Here is a 12,058-nt window from a genome sequence, read left to right as displayed (position 1 = left end):
CGAGTGCCACTCTGAAAGGTGAAGACTATTGAAGTCTTTGGCTCCTGATGTCCTCTTTATGCAAGGGCGATTGCAGTTGTCTCTAGAATAGTAGTCCTAGTTATTTCTCATAGCTTGAATGCCAATATCTCATCAAGAAAAAGCATTTCTAACATCAACTGCGCTAGTTAACAAACCTTGTATTGTTGATCCCAGAAAAACATAGCCACATAGCCATGGCACGGTGAATTTTGCCTCTGGAATACGGAAGCAGTTAACCATCCCTGAAGTGTGTATTCCCAATTAGGAGTGCTGGTGACTCCTAGGTTGTAGATTAAAACTAACACATACATAGGCACGTTGTTCTATGCTCAAGTGCCTTGAAGAAATTACAGACTACCTAACAACTTCCCAGAAGAAATTCTAGCAACAGTTGCTGCTTCTTTTACCATCTTGCTAGATTCCTCTACGGGATCACATTTGTGTGCCTAACATTGGTCAATCTTAAATAAAAGGAAGACAGAGCTTTCCATAGGTCCAGCAGTGATAAGTGGAACAGTCTTTGTGGAATAAAAAGAAATGGGATGTGGGCCGGCCCCCTGGCTTAGCGGTTAAGTGCGCGCGCTCTGCTACTGGTGGCCCGGGTTCGGATCCCAGGCGCGCACAGACGCACCGCTTCTCCGGCCATGCTGAGGCTGCGTCCCACATACAGCAACTAGAAGGATGTGCTGCTATGACATGCAACTATCTACTGGGGCTTGGGGGGGAAAAATAAAAATAAATAAAATCTTTAAAAAAAAAAAGAAATGGGATGTAAAAAATAATAGTGTGTACTCCGCAAATGCAGACCCGTTGTGACAGTGCACTGAGTCTAAGAGAAAGAGGAAATGGTATCATTAAACCAAAGTACATTTTATAATCAAATGGTAAAAATAGCTTATCTGTTGTTTGGCTGAAATATTTTTAATCCCTGTATCATAGCATATAAGTAAGGCCTGACTTCACTTCACCTATTAATTCTATCCTGAATTAATAGACACCCTGTTTGACAGTGTAAAAGCCCTATGGCCATTAATTCAAGCTTCTAATGAATAGAACACACAAGAGCTCCAAAATATTATTTTAAATATACTTTTGCCGCACAATAACCACATAGCAGATTTTGGAGTAAGAGGTCTACGCTTGCTTGTAATTTCATTTCAGTTCAGTTCAATTTTCATGATACCACGTATTTCAATAAAAATAAATACTACAGATTTCTTTTTCCTTAGAATTCTAAACATATATATCTGAAAAACTTCATCATTTGCCTAATTTTTTCATTCTTCATCCTTACTTGTGTATTGAATAGTCAGAAACCTACTCTAACAATTTGATGGCATTAACAGAAGTGTGAAAATCTCTACGGTACTTGGAAACTTGGATTGACAAAATCTCACCCACATAAGGCAAATATTTCCTCCTCTGTATTATGTTGTTGCCACCAGGTGATTAGTGACTCACTGAGTTAATCTTTTCCCATGTAAGCCTTAAAGAGAGAAAAGAAAAAGAATTCTCCTAACATAGTTTAAAAGTTAAATTTATATACTAAATATAAACGTAAATATGAGTAAAATATTAACATTAAATTATTAAACATGCATAATAGGTTTTCTAATGTTGTCCTAGGTGCTAAAGGAGACTGTGAAGAACAAGATAAAATGTACCCTGCTGTCAAAGACACTACACTCTGAGATGGAGGGTGGCAAACAATAAATAGGTAAACAAGTAATATCACAACATCACCTCAGATTGTGGTAGAGGTTAGGAAGCAAATAGTCAGGGGGATGTGATAAGTATCCTGGAAACTGGGGAACGTGGTATGGTACACGGCATATGCAGTTAAGGAAGGTGTCTCTGAGGAGGTGAACTTGGAGCTGAGAAAAAAGGATGAGAAGGAGTCAGCCATGATAAGAGCTGGGGAAAGAGCCTTCCAAGCACATAGAACATTAAGGCAAAGACCTTGAAGAAGAGAAAAGGTTAAGTTTTTATTTTATTTATTTATTTATTTTTTTAAAGCCCTTCACTTCCACGTAATTGCTTTTTTTTTTTTTTTTTTGTGAGGAAGATCAGCCCTGAGCTAACATCCATGCTAATCCTCCTCTTTTTGCTGAGGAAGACCGGCTCTGAGCTAACATCTATTGCCAATCCTCCTCCTTTTTTCCCCCAAAGCCCCAGTAGCTAGTTGTATGTCCTAGTTGCACATCCTTCTAGTTGCTGTATGTGGGACTCCACCTCAGCATGGCCGGAGAAGCGGTGGGTCAGTGCACACCCGGGATCTGAACCCCGGGCTGCCAGTAGCGGAGCGCGCGCACTTAACCGATAAGCCACGGGGCCGGCCCCAAGGTTACGTTTTTAATGACCAGAAAGAAAATAAGTTTGCCCAGAGTTGGCTGAGCAAAGGAAGAATGGTTCAATACATGTTTGGAGAGGTAGACAAGGAACAGATCGCCAAACATGTCATTAAAAAATATCAGACTCCTAAGTACAAATTTAGTACCTATCCCATATGAAATGCAACTAGTATTAATCATTCATAAAATTAAGAGTATACTTCCCATTTTGCATTAAGTGAAAATCTTTATTTATTTTGTTCTTCCACAAACATTAGTTGAGTACTTACTATGAGCTAGACACTGTCCTACGTTCCAGGAATGGACTTATGAACCAAAGAAAAAGAAGACTGCCCGCTTGGAACCTGCCTTTAATTCTCTTTCTTTGTTTATTGTGCTTTGGGTGCCGAAAAACTGCAGGTCTATATTGCTGTCTGTTCTAATTTTGCACACAAAAGTCTTATGTAACTTTCAATAATCCTAGAAATAAACAGTTAATATACTTCCTTTTCATAGGAAAAAAATCCTCTAACAAAGTCAAATTTTGACCTTGTAAAATACAGTTCCTCACTTCCTGTTGGACAACAGAAAATAATTATAGAATATGAAGCTATTAACTGATTTTACATCTGAAATGCTATTACTTATGATAGATATTCCCACAAGGTGGGCTGTACTCACTCTATTTCCTTTCTGGAGGGGCAGCCATCCATTAATCCCTTGATACTATTCACTGTGAATGTTTATTATGATGTAGAAGGTCTTGAAAAATGTTTTGAATGACTGCCTTTTTAAGTAAACCAGCATTTTCTACCTTCTAAATCATTTGAAAAAAAAATGGCATAGAACAATTTTAAAATACAGACTTATGATAGTTTCTTATAACTTCCAAGCCCTTTCTATAAAGACACATCTCACAGGCTTGATTTTTTAAATGCCGACAATTTTGTCACCGACATATGTAAAGACTACTTGAAGTCTCAATCTAGGTCATCAGTTTGACAATAATATTGCAATTGTAACATTAGGTTGACCAGTAAGTGTGAAGAGAGGGCTATGAATTGAAAGGTTATTTCAAGAACTCAGAAAACTATCACCCTGTGGGAATGAAAGAAAAATGACTTGAGAAATGTTAATTACAGGATAATAGTTGATGATTTAAATGTATATAAAAAAATAAATAAGTAACAAATGAAGATATGATAGGCTTCATGGGCAAAACAATACAGCGCTCTGATCTTTATGTAGGAAATGCAAAACTTTACTAGGTTTTCACTCAAGTACATCCTGTGAGTGCCCTAAAAGAGTTTAAACAAGGTCTGTTCTCTTCTGTTCTTTGTTTTAGTATAAAGTGAAATAACTTTGATATAGAGAAACAGTGCTGGCAGAATTTTCATATATGGAACTTAATTTAGAAAAAGTCATCCAATATAATGCACCAAATGACTCCAAGGGTCACTTGTAGGAAGCATTTCTCAAGTAACTTTAGGTATGATTTATAAGTATCATATATTGCTTCATAATAGTTTTCATTTTATTTCTGATTCTTCATTCTCTGCGGATACATAGGCAGCACATTAGGTCACAGTGGGTCAAGAGTTTTATAGATGATTTGATTTTTAACCCAACAACTGTACAATGCTGGGAAAATAAACAGAAGGTGAAATCATTACAAGTATACTTGTAATTAAATGTATACTTTTGCAAGCTGACTTCAGAGATATAAGATTTTTGTATTAGACTCTCTGAATTAGTGAATAATATGTCTTCCATGAAATTATCCTTTCTCAGTCTACATCTGTTTTGGGAGTCCCACCTCTGTTCTCCAATAGCTCCCTGAGAATGACCTCTTTCTATACTTTTCGTGCTGAATTATAATACAACACCAATGGCAAGTAATTTTTGAGGTCTTATTGTGTTCCAGTGCTGAGCTAAGTAATACATCACACAATATTATTAAATCCCTAAAACAAACAAACCTGTGGGGTAGATTTTATTATCTCCATTTTACATCAAAGAAAACAGTATCTGAGAAGTTAAGGATCTTATGCAAGGCCACGTGGCTAGGAAATTCTGGAAGTGGGATTAAATTCCATGTCTATCTTATTCCAAAGCCCATTACTTCTGTTTATTTATATCTATTATATTGGGAATTTTTATGAGGTCAAACTTTCACACAGCATCTTCAACAAAAGCCACTGTCCTTGTGACATGAAAAAAGAAAACAAAAACAAAAAACAACAAATAAAGTATAGGAATTTTAATAAGCCACTCATTCTTCCAATCCAGTGCTAAAAACTTGCTGTACACATTGAAAATAGTGCATACATCATTAATGAAGTGCTACTCATTGATGTTTGGCAATGCTAAAGGAAGACTTGAGACTTGGGTACATGTGCAGCTTGCTTTTTGTTTTTTTTTATTTTATTTTTATTTTTTTTGGTATGTGAGGAAGATCAGCCCTGAGCTAACATCTCATGCTGATCCTCCTCTTTTTACTGAGGAAGACTGGCTCTGAGCTGACATCTGTGCCCGTCTTCCTCCACTTTATATGGGACGCCGTCACAGCATGGCTCGACAAGCAGTGTGTCTGTGCACCACCGGGATCCGAACCCGCGAACCCCGGACCGCCACAGCAGAGCGCGGGCACTTAACTGCTTGAGCGACCGGGCCGGCCCCCTGCAGCTTGTATATGAAATAATGAAGTGTCACAATTTATATTCTGTTATAGTCTGTTACAGTGATCTTTAACCTTGTTCTTTATACTTTTGAGTCCCATGGATAAGTTTTTAAACAGTACAGATGCCTAGACCCCACCTAAGATCAATTAAATCAGTATTTCTAAGTGTGAGGCACAGTCATCAATATTTTCAGAAATCTACCCTGGTGATTCTATAGTTGAGAACCACTCAGAAATAAGTGGTTCTCAACTTATTCTCGAAGAATAACACCTTCTTCACAGTCTTATATTCAAGGAAGTCAATTTCCCTTATCCACCTGAGAATTCAAAACAGTAATATGCCGCAATAGACACAAAATAAAAATACTATTGGCATCATAATTAGTGTCCATACTTCACAGGGGATAATTAGAAATTGGAGTCTAATTAACAAAATGATCATATTTCCTGAATGCTTGTAATTTCCTTCTATGTAGTTTGACTAGGTTTTGTGAGAAGCCAGCAGCCTGTAGCCAGCTCCACAGTCATCCAGTGGAAGGTCGAAGCTAGATTTAGACAACTGCAGTTTCCTGGGTGTTTTAACCTCGCTTTTCAGGTAACCCATCTCTAAGTTATACCGTTTTACATAGATCAGAGAAGTAAGAATTATATATTTTGAAGGAATAGTTGCTATCTAAAATTAGGCCATAGTGGAGGCTGGGACTGCATTTCTTCAGGCTGTCTGTGATCTTCATTTGTCCAAACTTGAGCAAGTTACTCAACTTGTTGTGCTTCACTATCTTCATCTATAAATGTGGATAGGATAATAACTACAGTCATTTTGTGTTTAGCAATTTACCTGTGTTATATAAACCTTCAACAAACACTGTAAGGTAGCTACTAATTATTACTCTTATTTTACAGATAAAAAAAAAATTGAGTCACACTGAGGTAGAATAGCGTTCAAGGTCACAGAGTTAATAAACAATGGAGCCTGCAATCAACACCAGAAGTTTAACACCAGAGCAGCCACACTTAACTGCCCCAGACAGCCGCCATAATTATGTACACTATTTCAGAGGAGTCTTTAGAGGATACTGTGAGATACACAGTGGTTTCCAAAAAACTCTGATGCCTGGTCCCATCCTTGGACATTCTGGTTTCATTGGTATGGAGTGCAACCTGGGCTTCAAGTCTTCCCAGGAGATTATAATGTGTCACAAAGTTTAGAAAGCAATCATATAAATACTTTAGCATAGAGTGTGGCCCACAATGGGAGGATAATAAATATTATCTCTATTAAGATTTTTATTATTATTAATATTATCATTCGACACTTGTCTGAAAGCAAAACAGATGGACTTAAAAGAATAAGAGTAAAGGAAAAACAAAACAAGAACAAATTAATTGGTATATGTCCAAAATATTTTTACTGTTAAAAAACAATTTTAAAATTGCTTTTATAAAGGATAAACTAAAAGAAAATTGGAAGCTTAAAAAACAAACAAGTCAAACAATATGTACGTGAAACTTTGCTTTCAGTTGAGTTTTACTAGATTCTGTTATCCTATTTGAGTCAGAGACAATCTTCTTTGGTGCTTCCCATTTAAGTGGCTGCATAAAAACTTTCAGGAATACAACCATTTCTACTTAGGGTTCATATTTTCCATGAGCCTTTGAAGTGTTCCATAGTGGTTACTGACTCATCTATGGCTTTACAAAGAAGAAAATTGGTATTCAAGGAAGACAGGCAATGCTCAGCAGTTTCCTAATCTTTCCATGGTATTTCCAAACTGTTATACCTGGAGGCAGAGATTAAGATTTCTTAAACTCGCAAGGTTGATTTGAGCCTCACGGTTCTTTTCTTAAGCCTATGTAGTAGTAAAAACTAATGTTTTTATAATAAATATACAACTAATGAAGCACTAGGCACTATTTCAAGTCAGAGTGGGCCTCCCTTTGTTTCTAGTCTTCCATCCTTCAGCTGCCACTGCTTTAGGCAAAGGACACATGGTTGCTAATTTTAGTTTGTCATTAGTTGAGTTTCCCAAGGTCAGCTAGCTTTGGTGACTAGAAGGAAATGCATATGTGAGTGAGTGTGTTAGGCAGAACAGAGGAATTATTTTCACAGTAATCTCTAGTCTGTATTCACTTGTCCTGGGGGATGTGATTTGTAAATATTTTCATATAATCTATTAAATTTAACTTATTTTATATGTGATATTTGAAAACTCTGTACATGAAATAGAATATTGACAATTTTGACTCTAAGGAAAGAGTGAAAATATTAACATAATTTGCCTTTTTTCTCTCTCTCTGAGTCTCTATGACAGCTGAGGAGTGTATTTAGTCTATAGCTAAAGCTACTAAATTTATAATTTTCCAGATATCTTAATATTGTTAGAATATATTCTATATACATACAATAAATACAATTCTATTATCATAATTACTACGATTGACATTTCTGCCCACAAAGAGATATATTATGTTCTCATAATGTATTAGACAGAACAAATGTGCAAACTCCCTGTGCAATTTTGTCAGGGACAATATATGACCTAAAAACTAAGGTTTCTTCAATTTGGTTACAGTCAATGGATCCAAACAAATCAGAATCTTCAGAGCATGAATTTAATCAGTTTGAGCCTAGCTATTCTGGTTTAGAAAAGTCAACTCAGTTATTTCCAGTCATTTAGATATTTTCTTAACAAGACAGCATTTGGTTGTTTAAACAACATTGCAATAAATATATATATTACCTGGAAAATATGTTTCTCATATCTGATTCTGTACATAAATGTATAGAGTCAGATATACAACCTAAGAAAATTTAATTTTCTACACACAAAATAAGAACATCAGCAAAAATCTCAAAGATATTTTACTCGTGTGTGTTATGTACACTTGTAGAAAAGAACTTCCGTCCTTGGATTCACTGCTGATTTTTAACAGTTCTGACAGTTAGTATCAAATGAAAGAGAGAATATCTTTCAAGTAGGAGTTCAACTGTTATTTAGCCTATAAAATTCAAGCTTACAAATGTCTTAATTTTTGATATTGCCACCAAGCTGAAGTTATTTTAAACCACTAATACACTTCCTAGTCACCAAGGGATTTTTGTGATTTACAAGATTAAAAATAAATAAATGAGTGAAGAAATAATAAACAAATTAACAGACTATCATCATTTTTCCTTATAAAAGCCATGTGTCTAGGGGCCGCCCAGTGGCATAGTGGTTATAGTGGTTAAGTCAGCCTGCTTCGCTACAGCAGCCCAGGGTTTGCAGGTTCGGATCCCAGGCATGGACCTACACACTGCTTATCAAGCCATGCTGTGACGGGTGTCTCACATATAAAATGGAGGAAGGTGGGCACAGATGTTAGCTAAGGGCCAATCTTCCTCAGCAAAAAGAGGAGGATTGGCAACAGATGTTAGCTAATCTTCCTCACAAAAAAAGAAAACAAAGTCATGTGTGTAACTAACTTAGAGCCTGCTCTTTAATTTGCAAAGTTTGATGTGTTTTTATATTAAAATGGTTTATCTTTCCACCAGAGAAAATCTAACAGAATTATCTTTAAGAAACCCTAAGAATCATGAAAGAATATTTTAGTCATTATTCTAATACTGATTTGATAGTTGACCTAGCAAGAGTATTAGTAATTCTGTCAAAACCTAGTTCTCACAATCTTGAAGAAGTCACTCATTACCCTTTGCTTTCACACTATTCCCTGACTCAAAGCACCTGGGGTCCATTCCTGAGGGCTGTCAGTATAACTCACTTCCCTCCCTCTCTCTCTCTCTCTATATATAGTACTTAACCCCATGCAAAGATGGTCACTGTCATGTTGGCTGACCCCTACGGTAAATTACTTAATCAAGATCTCTTTCAATTCTAAAAAGCTCTTCTTGTTGTCCAAGTTATTATAGCATCATCCCATATCAGTGTATTAACTCCTTTAGCAGCTTGTGTATAGGAAACCTCAACTAGGGAGAGACATTTCACTAAGTACGTGAAGGAGTGGGGATGCTAAAAGTGAAACAGCAGTACTGGATCAAGCATCTGAACCTTTTATTTTAGAGGGCATATAATTAGAAACTTTTGGAGGAATTGGGATAGTCTTAGGATGGCCAGGAAAGGAAACTAAGGGTCACAAAGAGAACCTTTCCAGGGCCAGGATGTGTTTTGTAGGAGAACAAGTTTTGTCCAAGTGTGGCATAGGCTTGAAGCTACTTGACCCCCAACTACTTTAGCACAGTGGTTGGACTTTGGGAATATTGGCTCAGCATGTAAGTGAAGCCAAAAAGATATCAACTGAGACACCAAGCATATGATATTTTGTACTGACATCTAGGTAAATCAAATCATTTCTGTATCAGTGCACAAGCATCTACAGAAATGTGGGATCAGTTTTCAATAGAGACATCAAAAGGCAGTGACTGAAAAAACTGGCTCATTGAGGCCTCCAATCCACTTTCACCCAATACAGCTATGCCTCCAACTCCCTTCTCTTCTACCTCTACCTACACAGTAGATTCCGCAGTCCATGGTTACAATCACTTCTTTGCAAATACCTCCAACTCTTTCAACTTTCCACCTCCATTGTAGTCACATGGAATGGCTATAGGTATACAATATCACAACTTTGCTTATAGTGTCAGCTTGAACTCTTGATTGCACACTCAAAAGGGCACTCAACACTTCCTGACAATCCTATCATTTCTTCAGTGAGTTTACTTTCTCTATTTTTGGAAACAATTATTTTATACCTACTTTTCTTTTGTCAAACCACCAGCACTGTCTCCCAATTCACGCTTGCCTGATGACCTCACCTCACACTTCATTGATATAATAGAAACCAATAGAAGAAAAACACTCCCTCATCTTCCATCACCACGGCCTTCACTTCTAGGATGAATGAAGCAGTCCTGCCCCAAGCAAAGTCCTCTCTTCTTCAGCTCTTGACTTCACCATCTCCTATTATCTTCTAGACTCAGCTTCTGCAGGCATTCTTTCCTTTTGCCTTTCAACAACTCCTCTCTACTCAATGTTTTATGATGATGCATAGATACATTCAAAAATTTAATCATCTTTAAAAAATTCCTCCCATATCTGCATTTTGCCTTTCAGCTACTGCCCAATTTCACTGTCTTCTTTTAAAGCAAAACTCTGTACTCAGTCTCTATTTCCACATCTCCAGGTCTCACCGCTTCACTGAATCTTCTTTTCAAGGTTGCTAATGGCCACAGGTGTTGCTTTCTGCACTGGTCACATCCCATTCTCTCTTCATTAAACCTTCAATAGAATCTGAAATAATTGAGTACTTTCTGCTTCTTGAAATATTCTCATCTCTTGGCTATAGAGAAACTATGCTGTTCCAAGGTTTCCCTTCTGCCTTTACCACCTCAATCTGTTTATTGGTTCTGCGTAGTAAAAAGTGACCTTACCCAGGCCTGGCCCAGTGGCATAGTGGTTAAGTTCACACTCAGATTCCGTAGTCCAGGGTTCACAGGCTCAGATCCCGGACGTGGACTTATGCACTGCTTGTCAAGCCATGCTGTGGCAGGCGTCTCACATATAAAGTAGAGGAAGATGGGTATGGGTGTTAGCCCAGGGCCAGTCTTCTTCAGCAAAAATAGGAGGATTGGTGACAGATGTTAGTTCAGGGCTAATCTTCCTCACCAAAGAAAAATAAAATGACCTTACCCAGAGAGAGGGCTGGCCTTTGTCCTACGTTACTGGGAGGCGGTATCTAGAACTTGGGATGTCCTACCTGACAAAAGTGTCCTTGTTTATCAGGGGACCTTGGCCACTGTACAGTCTAATCGTGTGATTTATGATGGGGACTTCGGAGTCTGCAGGACCTGCTCCACTTCCAGAAAGGCTAGAGACTAAAGGTCACACAAGCACGCAGTCAACCATGAAGGCACACTAAAAACTTTGGACACCAAGGCTCAGGTGAGCTTACCTCCAGGAGTATTGTCACACAGTGATTCCAGGAAACAACAACTTTGAATTCTGTGAGTCATTCCAGAGAATTAGGAAAACTGAGTGTGGTTTTGGGAATGCAATGGGTGTTAGAAGTGAGGGAGGACTTGTGGTCTGTGTTCCCTCAAACTCCATAGGCTCCTCCTGTTCTCCCTTTTAACTATTGAAGCGCTCTAGGGCTTGATCCTTGTCCCCTTTTCTCTAGCTACACATTCTCCCCAGATTATTTCATAGAGTCCTAGAGTTTCAAATACCATCCAAAAATCTATATTTCTAGCCCCAAATTCTCCTAGAATTTCAAGATAAATGATCAGCCTCTTATGTAACATACATGCTTTTATGACATTTAGTTGTTCAAATTCACATGCCCCACAGAAATCTCTTTATTACCCCTCCCCACTCTGTTTCTCTTTAATCAACATGATGATCAGTTAACAGCACCTGTTTGCTCAAATTAAAACCTAGAAGTTATTCCTGATTTGTTCCTTCCCTTACCTCACTACACAGAACTCATTAGCAAGTCATATTTTAATCAATGCTGATATTCAGTTCATATGCAATGGTATGGTCATCTTGATCGTTAAAACATTGTACTACCTCTGTGTTGATTGACAAAGATCCATTGCTCTGAGCAAGACCCCCTTTGCCCTCTACCATCTGACACAACATCTCTGGTCCCATATCCAATTGCCTCCCTAACTGTCCACTATCCAGCAGCTAAAGGGAACCTCCCCAGGACCTGACCTTGTTCTAGCTCTGTGGCCAGCTTCAGTTATGATTAGTTGCTGCTAGTGCCAGCTATATTTCAAAATATTTTCCTCCTGAGCAGTTCCCTTGGCACCTCTTGGGACTACTTAGGGCTGATTATGCCACTCTGGCACCTGCCAGTCTGCTGGATTTCCCATCAACTCATTGTTGCTTCCCTGGGAAGGCCCATTTTCCAATATATCCTTGGCCAAAGTGGCCTTGAACTCCAGTGCAGGAGACAGACAGCCTGGTAGCCATGATGGTACCTCAGCATGTAAATGCTTAATGGCCCCCTGGAATCCTGAGATTAT

At 38.0% G+C, this 12,058-nt stretch overlaps 1 long non-coding RNA gene across 1 annotated transcript in view; it reads left to right on the top strand.

Annotated features, from left to right (window-relative positions):
* The window catches only part of LOC147916680 (uncharacterized), a 65,507-nt gene extending 53,909 nt beyond the window's left edge, over positions 1 to 11,598 (top strand). The window contains exon 3 of the long non-coding RNA XR_015552716.1: positions 10,812 to 11,598. This is a non-coding gene — a long non-coding RNA (uncharacterized LOC147916680). The remainder of the gene's footprint in view (positions 1 to 10,811) is intronic.
* Positions 11,599 to 12,058: the final 460 nt, after the last annotated feature.

The sequence above is a fragment of the Ceratotherium simum genome, chromosome 7 (genome assembly GCF_057802395.1).
Source record: "Ceratotherium simum simum isolate JZ-2026a chromosome 7, ASM5780239v1, whole genome shotgun sequence".
In the NCBI taxonomy this organism is placed as follows: Eukaryota; Metazoa; Chordata; class Mammalia; order Perissodactyla; family Rhinocerotidae; genus Ceratotherium; species Ceratotherium simum.
Note: the sequence above shows the minus strand (reverse complement) of the source record. Positions and strands in the feature narration are given on the sequence as shown.